General features: G+C 40.8%; 1 pseudogene; it reads right to left on the reverse strand.

Moving 5' to 3' along the window:
• The window catches only part of LOC100493781, a 99903-nt pseudogene that overhangs the window by 31772 nt on the left and 51480 nt on the right, over positions 1–16651 (reverse strand).

Here is a 16651-nt window from a genome sequence, read left to right on the forward strand (position 1 = left end):
GGACAATGCACACATTTTTATTCTCTTAGTTAAGAAGTTTTTTTAAATTCAAAATTATTCTACTTGTTAATAGTGGCCCGCATCGTTTTTTGCCGCCCGTGGCTATTTTTTTGACACTCGCACCTATTTTTTGTCGCCACGGCTATTTTCTTGTCACTCGCACTTTTTTTGACGCGACCCTGCCCAATTTGCAGTGACCACACCCATTTTGATGCCACCACATCTGTTTTGATGCACGACAACAACAAATTTGCGCAACAAACTTTTCCGCAGTGAATTTTAATGGAAGTTTCACGAAACAATTAGCCAATGGCGAAATGCGGAAATTCGCTACAAATCCATGCCCACAGTTTCAGAAATTTTTCGCAAAAGCGGGACAGATTCGCTCATCACAAACCTTAATATCGGACAGCTCTGTGGAATATGTTGGGGTGTTATTATTATTATTAGTGATGAGTGAATGTTTTCGGCAGGCATTGATTCGCTGCCAATTTCTGCCTTTCACCATTGGCGAATTTTTTCGTGAAACTTTTGCTAAATTTCTCTGCAAAAATTTGCAGGCGCTGCCAAAGAGGCCAAGTAAAAAAAAAAAAAGGCGGGGTCGTGTAAAAAAAGTTGCGTGCGACTTTCCAAAAAGACGTGTGCCACCCGTGTTTTGTGAATTTTTTGCAGTTTTGAGAATTTTTCAGTGAAGCAAAATGGGACAGATTCGCTTATCGATAATTAATATTATTATCTATAATAATGATAATCATAATACTACTACTAATAGATATAATAATATCTCAACATATTCCACATAATACATTTTAATCTTTGCATTATATAATTCCAGTGTTTGACAGTCATTTTCCTTTCATTCAATATTTTACTGTAATATTTGACGTTCCTGTTTCATTTCTGATTTTTATGGGGCATTAAAATTCTCCAGTTTGCCCCAAAAGGTAAACAAATGTACTTTACAAAAACAATGTCCCTGGCCAAATAGTTACTGTTCTGCGATTTGTTGAAAAGCCAATGGAACTTGAAGCTGACTACCGTATCTACCGGTACAAGAGAGCTAGTTAAAATCTTTTTCTGCAACTTTTTTCTTACACAATTATATTCTGATACACTTTTCTTGTTTTAACCCAAATATATATACACACTCCCTTATATCTATAATAAAGTTCCTGGGATATATGTTGCAGGAAAACTCAAACCAAGTCATTTAGGTACGAGGGGGGATGGCAATTGTATATGAGTCTTTTCTTGGGTGTCCTAAATTGTGGCCCATCTTCTTAATGGGCATTTTTTATGTGGGGGTAAGAGCTCGCCTTAATTTGGCACGTGAGGAATCAATTATAATGAATTCTTAAGGAAATGCTAAATGAAAGTGGTGTAACATGAACACATAGGTACATTATTAATTCAATAAATGTCATGGCAGTAATTCTATGCTTACCGTGCATCTGGATATAAGTCCCCTTGCTCCTCTTCCTCACACTGCCCGTAGTAGTTTGTACCTCACAGGTATAATTCCCAGAATCCTTATGGTGAGCTGTGTAACTATTGGACGTCCTGAATCCCTGCACATTGTGCCCATTTCTGTAGAAAGCAAACTGCAGCTCTGTAGTCTCTCTGTGTGGGCTGAGCTTTGTGTCACATGTTATGGTCATGTGATCTCCTTCTGTCACCTGATCTGGCCTCACTTTTATTTGTGGGGAACTGAATAGTTCTAGAAGAGAAGAAGAGGATAATTTAAAGAGTATTCAATCTAAATAAGTAGTTTAGACATCACTAAAAAAAGATTACTGTTATTAAATCTAGGATGACTCTGATCCATAGCGCTACTCTTTTTGTGTTATTGACCTTTGTTTCTGAAAAACATTTTTTCCAGCAATCAGCAATAACCTCAGAAGTGTTTTTTTTGTTTTATCATTTTAAATAGAGCCATAATAAAGAGTAGGGGGCATTACTAGAAGTGATATGAAGTCAACTGGACCTGGCACATCACTACCAGCCCTTGAAAACATCTACTGCACATCGGCGGGAAAACACAACTTGAGGAGTTTAATATGTTCATCTTAAATGTTTTCCCAACTGCCACAAGCCTCAGATCCCACCTCTCCATCCTAACCCTTAGCCTGTGGGGTAAGAGTCCTAAATAAATAAAGATTTTTATAACCTACATCTTATTATGCAGTCTAACAAATAAGCTACACATAGTACAAGTCGTTGGGCAGGATGAAGGGTTGGACAAGAAGTAGGACACCAGCATCCAAATTACAACACTAAAGGTCATATATCCAGAAAAGAGATCAGGGCTTGGATATTTAATTATTGGAAAAATCACGGATAGTTATACCATTTCTAGTATAAATAAATCTAAAGCAACTGGACTTGTTAAGTAATCATTGAAGAAGTTTCACTACTCATCCGAGCAGCTTCTTCAGTTCTTCAGTTTGTTACTTAACAAGTCCAGTTGCTTTAGATTTATTTATACTAGATATACCATGACCTGGATGAATGAAAATCTTCATAGTCGGATAGTCATACAGTTATTAAATCTAGGATTACTCTGTTGTATAGCACTACTCTTTTTGTGTTATTGACCTTCATAACTGAAAAAGTTGTTTTTCAGCGATGACCACTAATCTGAGAAATGTTTTATATGTATTATGATTTCAAATATAGTGGTATGTAAGGGTAGAGAGGGGACATTACCAGAAGTGATATGAAGTCAACTGGACCTGGAACGTCACTACCAGCCCTTGAAAACATCTACTGCACATCAGCAGGAAAACACAACTTGAGGAGTTTAATATGCTCATCTTAAATGTTTTTCCAACTGCCACAAGCCTCAGATCCCTCCTCTCCATCCTAACCCTTAGCCTGTGGGGTAAGAGTCCTAAATAAATAAATAGCTTTATAACCTACATAGTACAAGTCGTTGGGCAGGATAAAGGGTTGGACAAGAAGTAGGACACCAGCATTCAAATTACAACACAAGTCCGTATGCTTGGAGACTCAATTACTGAAAAATCATGGAGAGTCATGTCCATCCTATCTTTAGAGAGAAGTAGATTTTTATAAATCATGCGGTACAGTACTGCATACACAAGTAGTGCTTTATTGCCATTGCATGAGGGTGAAGGTTTGGGCTGAAAAGGTTAATAAGATAATTGGAGAATGGTGATATAATGATGAATCTAAAATGGCCGACACATTTCTGAGATATTTCTGTCACTCAGGTAGGCCTAATGCAGCTCTTCCCATTAGGCCTAGCATGTACATTTGTGGATGTACAGTATATTGGTGTAAGAAAAATAACCCACCCCTCATATATCACAAATCAGTCTTCTTAAGTACATGTACCAACTCACTGGTATGATATCAAATAAATTACATTAAGTACTAGCGCTCACGTGTGTGTTTACTCCAATAATAAAGTGTCACGTGCCATCAGAGTTCTAATTTATGGCCATCTTATGGGTATAATCACGGTTGTGAAAATATAAAAAAGAAGGCAGTGTGGAAAATGATATGATAGATGGTGGAGATATACCAAGATATTAACTAACTGTTTTCTTGCTTGTCTGACTAAACCCTAGGGCAGTGATCCCCAACCAGTGGCTCAGGGGCAACATGTTGCTCCCCAACCCCTTGGGGGTTGCTGTTAGTGCCCCCAAACCAGGGAGTTATTTTTGAATTCCTGACTTGGGGACAGGTTTTGGTTGCAGAAAAACCAGATGTACTGCCAAACAGAGCCTTCTGTAGGCTGCCGGTCCACATAGGGGCTACCAAATAGCCAATTACAGCCCATATTTGCCACCCCAGGAAGGTTTCTCATGCTTGTGTTGCTCCCCAACACTTTTTCCATTTGCATGAGGCTCATGTGTATAAAAGGTTGGGGATCCCTGCCCTAGGGACACCACAGAGATGGAAAACGACAGGAAACCAAGGGCTGTGGTCTCGTTATTTAAGTTCCCTAGTGCTTAGAGAAGAGCTATATAACCTAAAAAACCACAAACCCAACTTTGTTGTATGGTAGAAAAAGAGTAGATAAAGATTTGAGCAATCCAAAATCTATATAGCTTGAGGATAATTAAACTGAAAACCTAATTAAAAACACCTCAAAATTAAAGAAAAAGCACAGGTATAGGACCCGTTATCCAGAATGCTCGGGACCAAGGATAAGGGGTCTTTCCGTAATTTCGATCTCCATACCTTAAGTCTATTAAAAAATCAATAAAATTATGAATTAAACCCAATAGGACTGTTCTGCCCCCAATAAGGGGTAATTATATCTTAGTTGGGATCAAGTACAGGTACTGTTTTATTATTACAGAGAAAAGGGAATCATTTAACCATTAAATAAACCTAATAGGGCTGTTCTGCCCCAATAAGGATTAATTATATCTTAGTTGGGATCAAGTACAGGCACTGTTTTATTATTACAGAGAAAAGGGAATCATTTAACCATTAAATAAACCCAATAGGGCTGTTCTGCCCCCAATAAGGGGTAATTATATCTTAGTTGGGATCAAGTACAGGTACTGTTTTATTATTACAGAGAAAAGGGAATCATTTAACCATTAAATAAACCCAATAGGGCTGTTCTGCCCCCAATAAGGGGTAATTATATCTTAGTTGGGATCAAGTACAGGTACTGTTTTATTATTACAGAGAAAAGGGAATCATTTAACCATTAAATAAACCCAATAGGGCTGTTCTGCCCCCAATAAGGGGTAATTATATCTTAGTTGGGATCAAGTACAGGTACTGTTTTATTATTACAGAGAAAAGGGAATCATTTAACCATGAAATAAACCCAATAGGGCTGTTCTGCCCCAATAAGGGGTAATTATATCTTAGTTGGGATCAAGTACAGGTACTGTTTTATTATTACAGAGAAAAGGGAATCATTTAACCATTAAATAAACCCAATAGGGCTGTTCTGCCCCCAATAAGGGGTAATTATATCTTAGTTGGGATCAAGTACAGGTACTGTTTTATTATTACAGAGAAAAGGAAATCATTTAACCATTAAATAAACCCAATAGGGCTGTTCTGCCCCCAATAAGGGGTAATTATATCTTAGTTGGGATCAAGTACAGGTACTGTTTTATTATTACAGAGAAAAGGGAATCATTTAACCATGAAATAAACCCAATAGGGCTGTTCTGCCCCAATAAGGGGTAATTATATCTTAGTTGGGACCAAGTACAGGTACTGTTTTATTATTACAGAGAAAAGGGAATCATTTAACCATTAAATAAACCCAATAGGGCTGTTCTGCCCCAATAAGGGGTAATTATATCTTAGTTGGGATCAAGTACAGGTACTGTTTTATTATTACAGAGAAAAGGGAATCATTTAACCATTAAATAAACCCAATAGGGCTGTTCTGCCCCCAATAAGGGGTAATTATATCTTAGTTGGGATCAAGTACAGGTACTGTTTTATTATTACAGAGAAAAGGGAATCATTTAACCATTAAATAAACCCAATAGGGCTGTTCTGCCCCAATAAGGGGTAATTATATCTTAGTTGGGACCAAGTACAGGTACTGTTTTATTATTACAGAGAAAAGGGAATCATTTAACCATTAAATAAACCCAATAGGGCTGTTCTGCCCCAATAAGGGGTAATTATATCTTAGTTGGGATCAAGTACAGGTACTGTTTTATTATTACAGAGAAAAGGGAATCATTTAACCATTAAATAAACCCAATAGGGCTGTTCTGCCCCCAATAAGGGGTAATTATATCTTAGTTGGGATCAAGTACAGGTACTGTTTTATTATTACAGAGAAAAGGGAATCATTTAACCATTAAATAAACCCAATAGGGCTGTTCTGCCCCAATAAGGGGTAATTATATCTTAGTTGGGATCAAGTACAGGTACTGTTTTATTATTACAGAGAAAAGGGAATCATTTAACCATTAAATAAACCCAATAGGGCTGTTCTGTCCCCAATAAGGGGTAATTATATCTTAGTTGGGATCAATTTGGAGCTTTCTAGATAATGGGTTTCTGGATGAGGGGTCCGACACCTGTACTGAGAGAGAGATTAATTCTAAACTCAAATAATCATGTGCCCTGACCCTTTCATATCTGTTACCTGAGCTTATAACTACTTGTCCATTTATACAATGTTCTTGCAGAGACCACCAATGGCTTTTTCTATTGGATCTTACCTGAGACTGAGACGTTTACTTCAGCACTGAGGTTGTAATGCAATTCATTATAGTATATTTGTTTTTCACATCTGTATTTTCCAGAGGCAGAAAGACTTACTCTTCCTAAGTTTGAAACAGAGTCGGTTATAGGGGATTGTATTATATTCCCGTCCTTGTAAAATGTTATGTTTGTTTCATTATATTCAGACGAACTGTAGCATCTGAGTAACAGAAAGTCTCCTTCATGAATGAAAGGGGGGGTTTGCAGGATAAGGTGCTCTGAAATAAAAGGAAGAAAGTTATATGAATTTGTTACTGAAAGATAGTAGGGCAATGCCGGTTAATTGTCCTCAGTGGTCAACTAATAACAAAAAAGCCACCATTATTCTAGAAAAATGCTTACACACACCTATAAGAGCAGTTTAAAGCAATACTGTCATGGGAAACATGTTTCTTTCAAAACCCATCAGTTAATAGAGCTTCTCCAGCAGAATCCTGCTTTGTAATCTGTTTTTCCCTTGGGGCTAGCCATATTCTTCATTTCCCAGGGTGCCACAGTCATGTGACCTGTGCTCTGATAAACTTCACTCACACTTTACTGCTGCGCTGCAAGTTGGAGTGATATCCCCCCCTCACCCCCAGCAGCCGATCAGTAGAACAATGGGAAGGGAGCAAGATAGCAGCTCCCAGTAGGTATCAGAATAGCACTCAATAGTAAGAAATCCAAGTCCGGCTTGGGACTCCTCCAGTTACATGGGAGTAGGAGAAACAATAGGTTAGCTGAAAGCAGTTCTAATGTGTAGCGCTGGCTGAAAGCTCAGACTCAGGCACACTTTACTGCTGCGCTGCAAGTTGGAGTGCTATCCCCCCCCTCCCAGCAACCGATCAGCAGAACAATGGGAAGGGAGCAAGATAGCAGCTCCCAGTAGGTATCAGAATAGCACTCAATAGTAAGAAATCCAAGTCCGGCTTGGGACTCCTCCAGTTACATGGGAGTAGGAGAAACAATAGGTTAGCTGAAAGCAGTTCTAATGTGTAGCGCTGGCTGAAAGCTCAGACTCAGGCACACTTTACTGCTGCGCTGCAAGTTGGAGTGCTATCCCCCCCCTCCCAGCAACCGATCAGCAGAACAATGGGAAGGGAGCAAGATAGCAGCTCCCAGTAGGTATCAGAATAGCACTCAATAGTAAGAAATCCAGGTCCGGCTTGGGACTCCCCCAGTTACATGGGAGTAGGAGAAACAATAGGTTAGCTGAAAGCAGTTCTAATGTGTAGCGCTGGCTCCTTCTGAAAGGTCAGACTCAGGCACACTTTACTGCTGCGCTGCAAGTTGGAGTGATATCCCCCCCCTCACCCCCAGCAGCCGATCAGCAGAACAATGGGAAGGGAGCAAGATAGCAGCTCCCAGTAGGTATCAGAATAGCACTCAATAGTAAGAAATCCAAGTCCGGCTTGGGACTCCTCCGTTACATGGGAGTAGGAGAAACAATAGGTTAGCTGAAAGCAGTTCTAATGTGTAGCGCTGGCTCCTTCTGAAAGCTCAGACTCAGGCACACTTTACTGCTGCGCTGCAAGTTGGAGTGATATCCCCCCTCCCCCCCAGCAGCCGATCAGCAGAACAATGGGAAGGGAGCAAGATAGCAGCTCCCAGTAGGTATCAGAATAGCACTCAATAGTAAGAAATCCAAGTCCGGCTTGGGACTCCTCCAGTTACATGGGAGTAGGAGAAACAATAGGTTAGCTGAAAGCAGTTCTAATGTGTAGCGCTGGCTGAAAGCTCAGACTCAGGCACACTTTACTGCTGCGCTGCAAGTTGGAGTGATATCCCCCCCCTCACCCCCAGCAGCCGATCAGCAGAACAATGGGAAGGGAGCAAGATAGTAGCTCCCAGTAGGTATCAGAATAGCACTCAATAGTAAGAAATCCAAGTCCGGCTTGGGACTCCTCCAGTTACATGGGAGTAGGAGAAACAATAGGTTAGCTGAAAGCAGTTCTAATGTGTAGCGCTGGCTGAAAGCTCAGACTCAGGCACAATGCACTGAGATGGCGCCTACACACCAATATTACAGCTACAAATACACTTGTTGGTTCAAGAATAAAAGGTTAAATGGCAGAGGGAATTATTTGCTGTGTAACAGTGTCATTTAGAAATAAAAATATCATGACAGTATCTCTTTAACAACAGATGCAGAAAAACAATCTGGGGCAGTTTGTGATATCACTGCTATATCCCTTTCTACATCGGTAACTCACCATGTCTCACATCCAGTCTGAGAGGGTCACTTCTATCACTGGCATCAGTTTGGCACTGGTAATTCCCACTGTCTTCCTCATCAGCAGACACAATAAGGCTCCCTTGATTCCATCCCAAGCTTCTGCCATCTTTGTACCAATAAAATTTTTGTTTCCACCCATGAGTAGAAGCTACGTCACACGTTAGCAGTATGAAGTCTTCAGTGAGTAGAGGGACCCAGTTAGGGGATAAGGATAGCAGAGGTCTGACTTCAGAATCTATAGACATATGGAAATTAATCAGCTGATAACATGATCTAGATCTTTCACCTTCCTGCAGAGACCCTTCCTTCATACTTTTTGTTGCATTTGACAGAATGTTGTCGGGAATATAAGAAGGTTTAAATGTCAAACTATTAGACTGAGCCCCAAGAGCTTGCCAGAAAAAAATCACTTTCCTGATCCAGTGTTGGATATAAAACAAGGTATAACTAAATCTGTATTGCAGAGAGGCCCACCCTAGTACCCTGAAAGGCCAGTCTGACCCCACATGGTTTCTTTTATACCAGAAAAAAATTGTAATTAGTGATGGGTGAAATGTTTCGGCAGGCATGGATTTGCGTTGAATTTCCGCAGTTCACCGTTGGCAGATTGTTTTGCAAACAGATGAGAAAATTTGCCCTCCAAAAATTTGCATCCAAAAATTGTCGCCCGCATCAAAAGAATTGTCGCACGTCAAAATAAATAGTCGTGGGCATCAAAAGAACAAGTCATGGGCGTCAAAAGAACAAGTCATGGGCATCAAAATAACAAGTCACGGGCATCAAAAGAACTAGTCGTGGGCGTCAAAAGAACTAGTCACGGGCATCAAAGGAACAAGTCACGGGCATCAAAAGAACAAGTCACGGGCATCAAAAGAACTAGTCGTGGGCGTCAAAAGAACAAGTCGTGGGCGTCAAAAGAACAAGTCGTGGGCGTCAAAAGAACAAGTCGCGGGCATCAAAAGAACAAGTCGTGGGCATCAATAGAACAAGTCGCGGGCGTCAAAAGAACAAGTCACGGGCATCAAAAGAACAAGTCGTGGGCGTCAAAAGAACAAGTCGTGGGCGTCAAAAGAACAAGTCGTGGGCGTCAAAAGAACAAGCCGTGGGCGTCAAAAGAACAAGTCGCGGGCGTCAAAAGAACTAGTCGCGGGCGTCAAAAGAACTAGTCGTGGGCGTCAAAAGAACTAGTCGTGGGCATCAAAAAAACTAATTGTTTTTTTGGGTCCTATACCTGCTAATATCTGTACACAGTTAGCCATGTAAGAGCTCTAATAAACAAGTTGTTTACTGCCAGTGAGTCCTTGGCACCACACTGAGTTACCTCTTACAGAAATAAATTCTTCAGCAAACAGTAAAACATCTCGATCAAATTTCTTGGCACATCTGTATGTACCGCTCTCATTTCTCCCCACGTTCCCAACGTGTAAAACAGAACCAGTGACAGGAGACTGTACAATCTTGTCCTTGTGGAAGAAGATGGTTGTAATTACACCCTTTGTAGGCCGGCTGTGGCATCTCAGGGTCAGAAAATCTCCTATATTTATTCTGGGAGGAGCCTGCAGTATGATGTCATCTACAATAATACAAAAATGATTATAACAAAAGTGAAATCTTTGCCTAAAATTAGTCATTGGTATAGAAAAACACAAAACTTACTTATACTGTCCGTCTTAGACTCAAACAAGAAGGAGCTATTTATTACTGGATTTGGGGAGCTTTAGAGCTTCCATTGGGGGGTAAAGGCCCTGGGAAATCTTTAAATGTTGCCAGTTAGTTGGGCAATTTATGTAAAAACTGCCTTGACTTGCCTAGTAACTCATGTAAATTACATATATGCTTATGTATCTTTCAGGAAAACTATCCCCCCAGAATGAATATGTAACCAACAGACAGTTTATATTATGTTAAGTGGCCTATTAAAGAATCTCCCCAAACTGGAATGTATATATCAGTAAATATTGTCCTTTTACATCCTTTCCCTTGAGCTGGCATTTAGTGATGGGCTGTGTGCCCCCTCAGAGATCAGCTGACAGGAAGTGAGGCAGCTCTAACTTAACAGGAAGTAGTGTGGGAGCTAAAGGCAGAACTCTGCCCATTCATTGGCTGATGGGGCCTAGCATGTATGTGTGCCTTGGCTTGTTTGTGTGCACTGTGACTCCTATGATCCCAGTGGCGGCCCTTAGTACTTAAAATGGCAGTTTTCTATTTAGGATTACCCAATGGCACATACTGCTAATAAAGTATATGAAAATGGCTTATTTAGATGGCTTTTACATATGAGCTATTTATGTGATATATTTTTATAGAGACCTACATTGTTTGGGGGTATAGTATCCCTTTATGTATCAGGCAATGACAATGCAGAGAAGCTTTACAGGGCAAAGCAGGGACAAACTCCACTGGCTACCAATGAATTAAAAAGCCTAATTGACCTTATTAGAAACTTTGGGAACAACACATTTGCTATGAACATATATTGCACCGTTTGTCAGTCCCATGGGGCCACCTATATAGAGATGTAGCGAACTGTTCGCCGGCGAACTAATTCACACGAAAATCGGGTGTTCGCAAGTTCGCGAACTTTTAGCGAAGTTCGCAATTTTGGGTTCGCCTTAGCTGGAGCCAAATTTTGACCTCTCACCCCAGAGCCAGCAGATATATGGCAGCCAATCAGGCAGCTCTCCCTCCTGGACCACCCCTGGACCACTCCCTTCCATATATAAACCGAAGCCCAGCAGCCATTTTACATTCTGTCTGTGTGTGCTTGATGAGTTAGTTATAGGGAGAGAGCTGTGCAGGGATTTGAGGGACAGTTTAGGTAGCTTTGCTGACTAGTAATCTACTTTCTACTGCTCTGTATTAGCACATAGGGAGAGAGCTGTGCAGGGGTTTGAGGGACAGTTTAGGTAGCTTTGCTGACTAGTAATCTACTTTCTACTGCTCTGTATTAGCACATAGGGAGAGAGCTGTGCAGGGGTTTGAGGGACAGTTTAGGTAGCTTTGCTGACTAGTAATCTACTTTCTACTGCTCTGTATGTAGCTGCTGTGGGCAGCTGTCCTGCTGATCTCATCTGCTGTAACCCAATAGTCCTTGTAAGGACTGCTTTTATTTTCTGATTACTGTTACTCTTCTTTTCATTGTGTACTGCAGCTCCATCTGTGTGTGTTGGAGACAGGTGTGCTGCTCCGAGTAGTGCACTAAGCACCAACCACACATTGAACCGGCTGTAACCTTTACACGACTTGATTGGCATGTAGACGCCGGACGTTTTAAAGCAGTTTATTACACAAGTTTAGAAATGTAGTGTGATTTCTGCCCTTTACAGCACAAAACGCAACGCTGTGTCAACAACGTATTTTTCAGAGAAATTTTTGCCCTTGATCCCCCTCCTGCATGTCACTGTCCAGGTCGTGGCACCCTTTAAACAACTTTAAAATCAGTTTTCTGGCCAGAAATGGCTTTTCTAGGTTTTAAAGTTCGCCTTCCCATTGAAGTCTATGGGGTTCGCAAAGTTCGCACTTTTTGGCGGAAGATCACGAACGGGTTCGCGAACTTTTTTTGTGAGGTTTGCTACATCTCTACACCTATAGTGCTTGGGCCCCCAGCAGTTGCAGGGTCTGTTTCCTCCATAGTTACACCCCTGCTTTTCAGTAAAGTGATTGGTTAGTTTATACCATAGTAGCGGTGGTTGGAAAAAAAATACAAGTTCAACCTTTTGTCCTACAAAAACCTGCCAACCAGCTGATTGGTTGTGCCCCACATTTTTCATTCTGCATGCTTTCATGGGGGATCATTGGATCCCAAACTCAAAAAAGTCGTGGTCATGTAAAAAAAAAAAGTCACACAAGTCACGGTAGCTCCATTTTGGGAATTTTTCACCATTTCGTAAATTTTCCCACAGTTTTGCAAGTTTTTCGGCAAAGCCAAAGGGGACATCTAGCTAAAGGGGTTTCATTTCAGAAAATGATATGCCATTTTGTTCCTTGCTTGGAGCTTTAAGCAGTGACTTACCATTTTTAACATCCAATCTGACAATGTCACTCATGTCACTATCACCAGCCCGGCACTGGTAATTCCCACTATTGCTTTCCCTTGCATCTTGGATTGTAATGGTCCTGCCAGAATGGATCTGTTCCCCGTTTTTGTACCAACAATACTGATTCTGTTGCACAGCAGCGTCTACATTACAAGTCAAATTCACTGATTCACCCTGCAATATAGTGGCCCAGTTTGGTGAGAGGGAAATCACTGGTCTGACTGCAGCTCCTGAAAAACAAATGGACAATCAACAAAGTTCACAGCATATTAAAAAAATACATATGTGCGGCACCATTGTTTCTTGGGGGAGTGATCTGCCCTTTAATGATGAAACAGTGTTCCAGGGTGCTGTTTCCTTCCTAATTAGTGATGGGCGAAATGTTTCGCCAGGCATGGATTTGCGGCGAATTTCCATGTTTCACCATTAGCGGATTGTTTTGTGAAATGGATGAAAAAACTAGCCGCGGAAAAATTCACCGGGCGACAAAGTAATAGCCACGGGCGACAAAATAATAGCCATGGGTGACGAAAGAATAGCTGCGCGGCGGAAAAAATAGCCGCGGGCGACAATTGTTTTTGACACACAACATTTTCGCTGTTTTGTGAATTTTCCACCGTGGCGACAAAATAATAGCCACAGGCGACAAAATAATAGCTGCGGGTGACAAAATAATAGCCGCGGGCGACGAAAGAATAGCTGTGGGCGACAAAAGAATAGTTGCACGACATTTTCGTCGTTTCACGAATTTTCCACCATTTTGCGAATCTTTTGAAAGATTCGCAAATTTTTCAGCGAAGTGAAACGGGACAGATTAGTATGTTTATGCTTTTTGCAAGTCTATTTGCTTTGAGTTATAAGTCATTAAAGGATTTATGCCATTTTGGATATCCACACACAGTTCTAGACAGTCTGGTTGACAGCCCATAGCATTTTGATGATTATTTTATCCTAATTTTTGAAGTTTGGACAAAATCCAGGGAGTGGTTTATACAAAATGTTTTGTGTGCTCTACAATTTTGAGACCTGAATAACTTGCAAGTGCCTGCAGGGGCTTAAAATGAACATTATTTGTGATGCTCAGTGTTTGGAGGAGCCAAATAAGGGCTGTGATTGGCTATTAGGGGCCTCTATGCACCCTATCAGCTTACAGGGGCTTTATTTGGTAGGAAATCTTGTTTTTATTCAACCAAAACTTGCCCCCAAGTCAGGAATTCAAAAATAACTCCCTGGTTTGGGGGCACTGAGAGCAACATCCAAGGGGTTGGGGAGCAACATGTTGCCCTGAGCCACTGGTTGGGGATCACTGGTCTAAAGCAACTGGACATTATGAGTAAAATCTACTTGGATGAGTGATGAACTGTTATTAAGATTACTCAAGTGCAGTTGCTTTAGATGTATAACTACTAGATACTGTATATCTTGACCTGGATGAATAAAAACCTTTGCAGACATAACTTGTGATGGGCCAAGTAGTGAAGCTTGAAGTAAAACTGATACCATGATACCACAAGTACATCTATAAAGAGAATTAATGCTAAAGGATAACTAAGGGAGAAAGACAACAAGAGCCAATTTATAAGGAGACACAAGTGTTTAAAGGGAATATAAAATCTCAGAGTTGCCCACTCCTGAGTATTCTAGTAATGAAGACAAAGTATTGAGCAAAGCAGTGATATTATCCTTACCTGAGGATTCTGCACAAAGTGCTGTGAATGAGACGAGAAACATTAATACAGAATACATTGATAAATAGAATACAGTTCATAATTCAAAATATAGACAGGAAAGCTGACAGCGACCGCAGTGAGAAATGACACATACAGTATCCCTTTACTGGCTCCCAATCTCCTCAAGAATCAAATTTAAGGCCTTTACTATATCTCAACTCTAATCCCAAAATACACTCCTTTATCCAACCTACATTTCTGCCTCTGACCTTTGCCTCTCTTTTCCTCTCATCACTTCATCCCATTCCCGACAGCAAGACTTCTCCCTGGCTTCTGCCTGTCCATGGAACTCTCTGTATGTCTGTGGAACTCTCTGCCTGTCTGTGGAACTCTCTGACTGTCTGTGGAACTCTCTGCCTGTCTGTGGAACTCTCTGTATGTCTGTGGAACTCTCTGACTGTCTGTGGAACTCTCTGCCTGTCTGTGGAACTCTCTGACTGTCTGTGGAACTCTCTGCCTGTCTGTGGAACTCTCTGTCTGTCTGTGGAACTCTCTGACTGTCTGTGGAACTCTCTGCCTGTCTGTGGAACTCTCTGACTGTCTGTGGAACTCTCTGCCTGTCTGTGGAACTCTCTGACTGTCTGTGGAACTCTCTGACTGTCAGTGGAACTCTCTGCCTGTCTGTGGAACTCTCTGACTGTCTGTGGAACTCTCTGTATGTCTGTGGAACTCTCTGACTGTCTGTGGAACTCTCTGACTGTCTGTGGAACTCTCTGCCTGTCTGTGGAACTCTCTGACTGTCTGTGGAACTCTCTGCCTGTCTGTGGAACTCTCTGTATGTCTGTGGAACTCTCTGCCTGTCTGTGGAACTCTCTGCCTGTCTATGTAACTCTCTGCCTGTCTGTGTAACTCTCTGCCTATCTCTGGAATTTTCTGCCTGTCTGTGGAACTCTCTGCCTGTCTCTGGAACTCTCTGCCTGTCTCTGGAACTCTCTGCCTGTCTCTGGAACTCTCTGCCTGTCAGTAGGACTCTCTTCCTCAGCCTATCAGACTCTCCCCTTCCTTCCAAACTTTCAATCTCTCCCTAAAGACCCAGAGAGAATCTTTATCTGCAAAAAGACATACAGCGTACGTCATTGGCAGATACAGCCTTTTCCTGCAACAATGTACACCGTACGTCGTTGGCAGTTAAAGGGTTACATTTATTGTGAAGTGCTGCGTAATCTGCTAAGGCTATATAAATAAATGGTGATGATGATGAGGATGATGCTATGGGGCAAATTTATCAAAATTTCAGAATTTTGTGCCTTAAGACATTACATTTTCTAATTATTCTGATATTAGAGATTCCAGTATGCTCATACTTAAATGTCAAAAATCAGCCGCTAAAAAGCTGGCAAGTTTATGCGAAAGTTGACGGGAATTATATTTTACAAATTCAAGTTATTTTAACATTTTTGTAGAGTAGAATGTGTTATTAGTGCGATCAAATTTTTTCAATGACTTTTTTTCCGTTTAAATGCTCTTTTCATCTCATTAATTTCCCGCTAAGATCTGACACTTAAAAACCACATTGCATTTTTAAGGTAAAGTCTTATCATTGATCTACTAAATGAGTTACAATTGCAGATTTCCTCGTATTACTATCTATTTCATAATAAAATTCATTTTGATGTAAACTGCCCTATTATAGATAAGGACCCACATATGAGTTTGCAGTATTATTTATGACTTCCTTTTCAATAGAGTGTAAGCTCTTTTGGGCAGGGCTCTCTTCCCCTCCTGTATCGGTTACTGATTGCTTTATATGTTACTCTGTATGCCCAATGTATGGAACCCACTTATTGTACAGCGCTGCGGGATATGTTGGCGCTTTATAAATAAATGTTAATAATAATAATAATAATGTAGAGTGTAAGCTCTTTTGGGCAGGGCTCTCTTCCCCTCCTGTATCGGTTACTGATTGCTTTATATGTTACTCTGTATGCCCAATGTATGGAACCCACTTATTGTACAGCGCTGTGGGATATGTTGGTGCTTTATAAATAAATGTTAATAATAATAATAATAATAATAATGTAGAGTGTAAGCTCTTTTGGGCAGGGCTCTCTTCCCCTCCTGTATCGGTTACTGATTGCTTTATATGTTACTCTGTATGCCCAATGTATGGAACCCACTTATTGTACAGCGCTGCGGGATATGTTGGCGCTTTATAAATAAATGTTAATAATAATAATAATAATGTAGAGTGTAAGCTCTTTTGGGCAGGGCTCTCTTCCCCTCCTGTATCGGTTACTGATTGCTTTATATGTTACTCTGTATGCCCAATGTATGGAACCCACTTATTGTACAGCGCTGTGGGATATGTTGGTGCTTTATAAATAAATGTTAATAATAATAATAATAATAATAATAATGTAGAGTGTAAGCTCTTTTGGGCAGGGCTCTCTTCCCCTCCTGTATCGGTTACTGATTGCTTTATATGTTACTCTGTATGCCCAATG

Source organism: Xenopus tropicalis, chromosome 8 (assembly GCF_000004195.4).
Source record: "Xenopus tropicalis strain Nigerian chromosome 8, UCB_Xtro_10.0, whole genome shotgun sequence".
NCBI lineage: Eukaryota > Metazoa > Chordata > Amphibia > Anura > Pipidae > Xenopus > Xenopus tropicalis.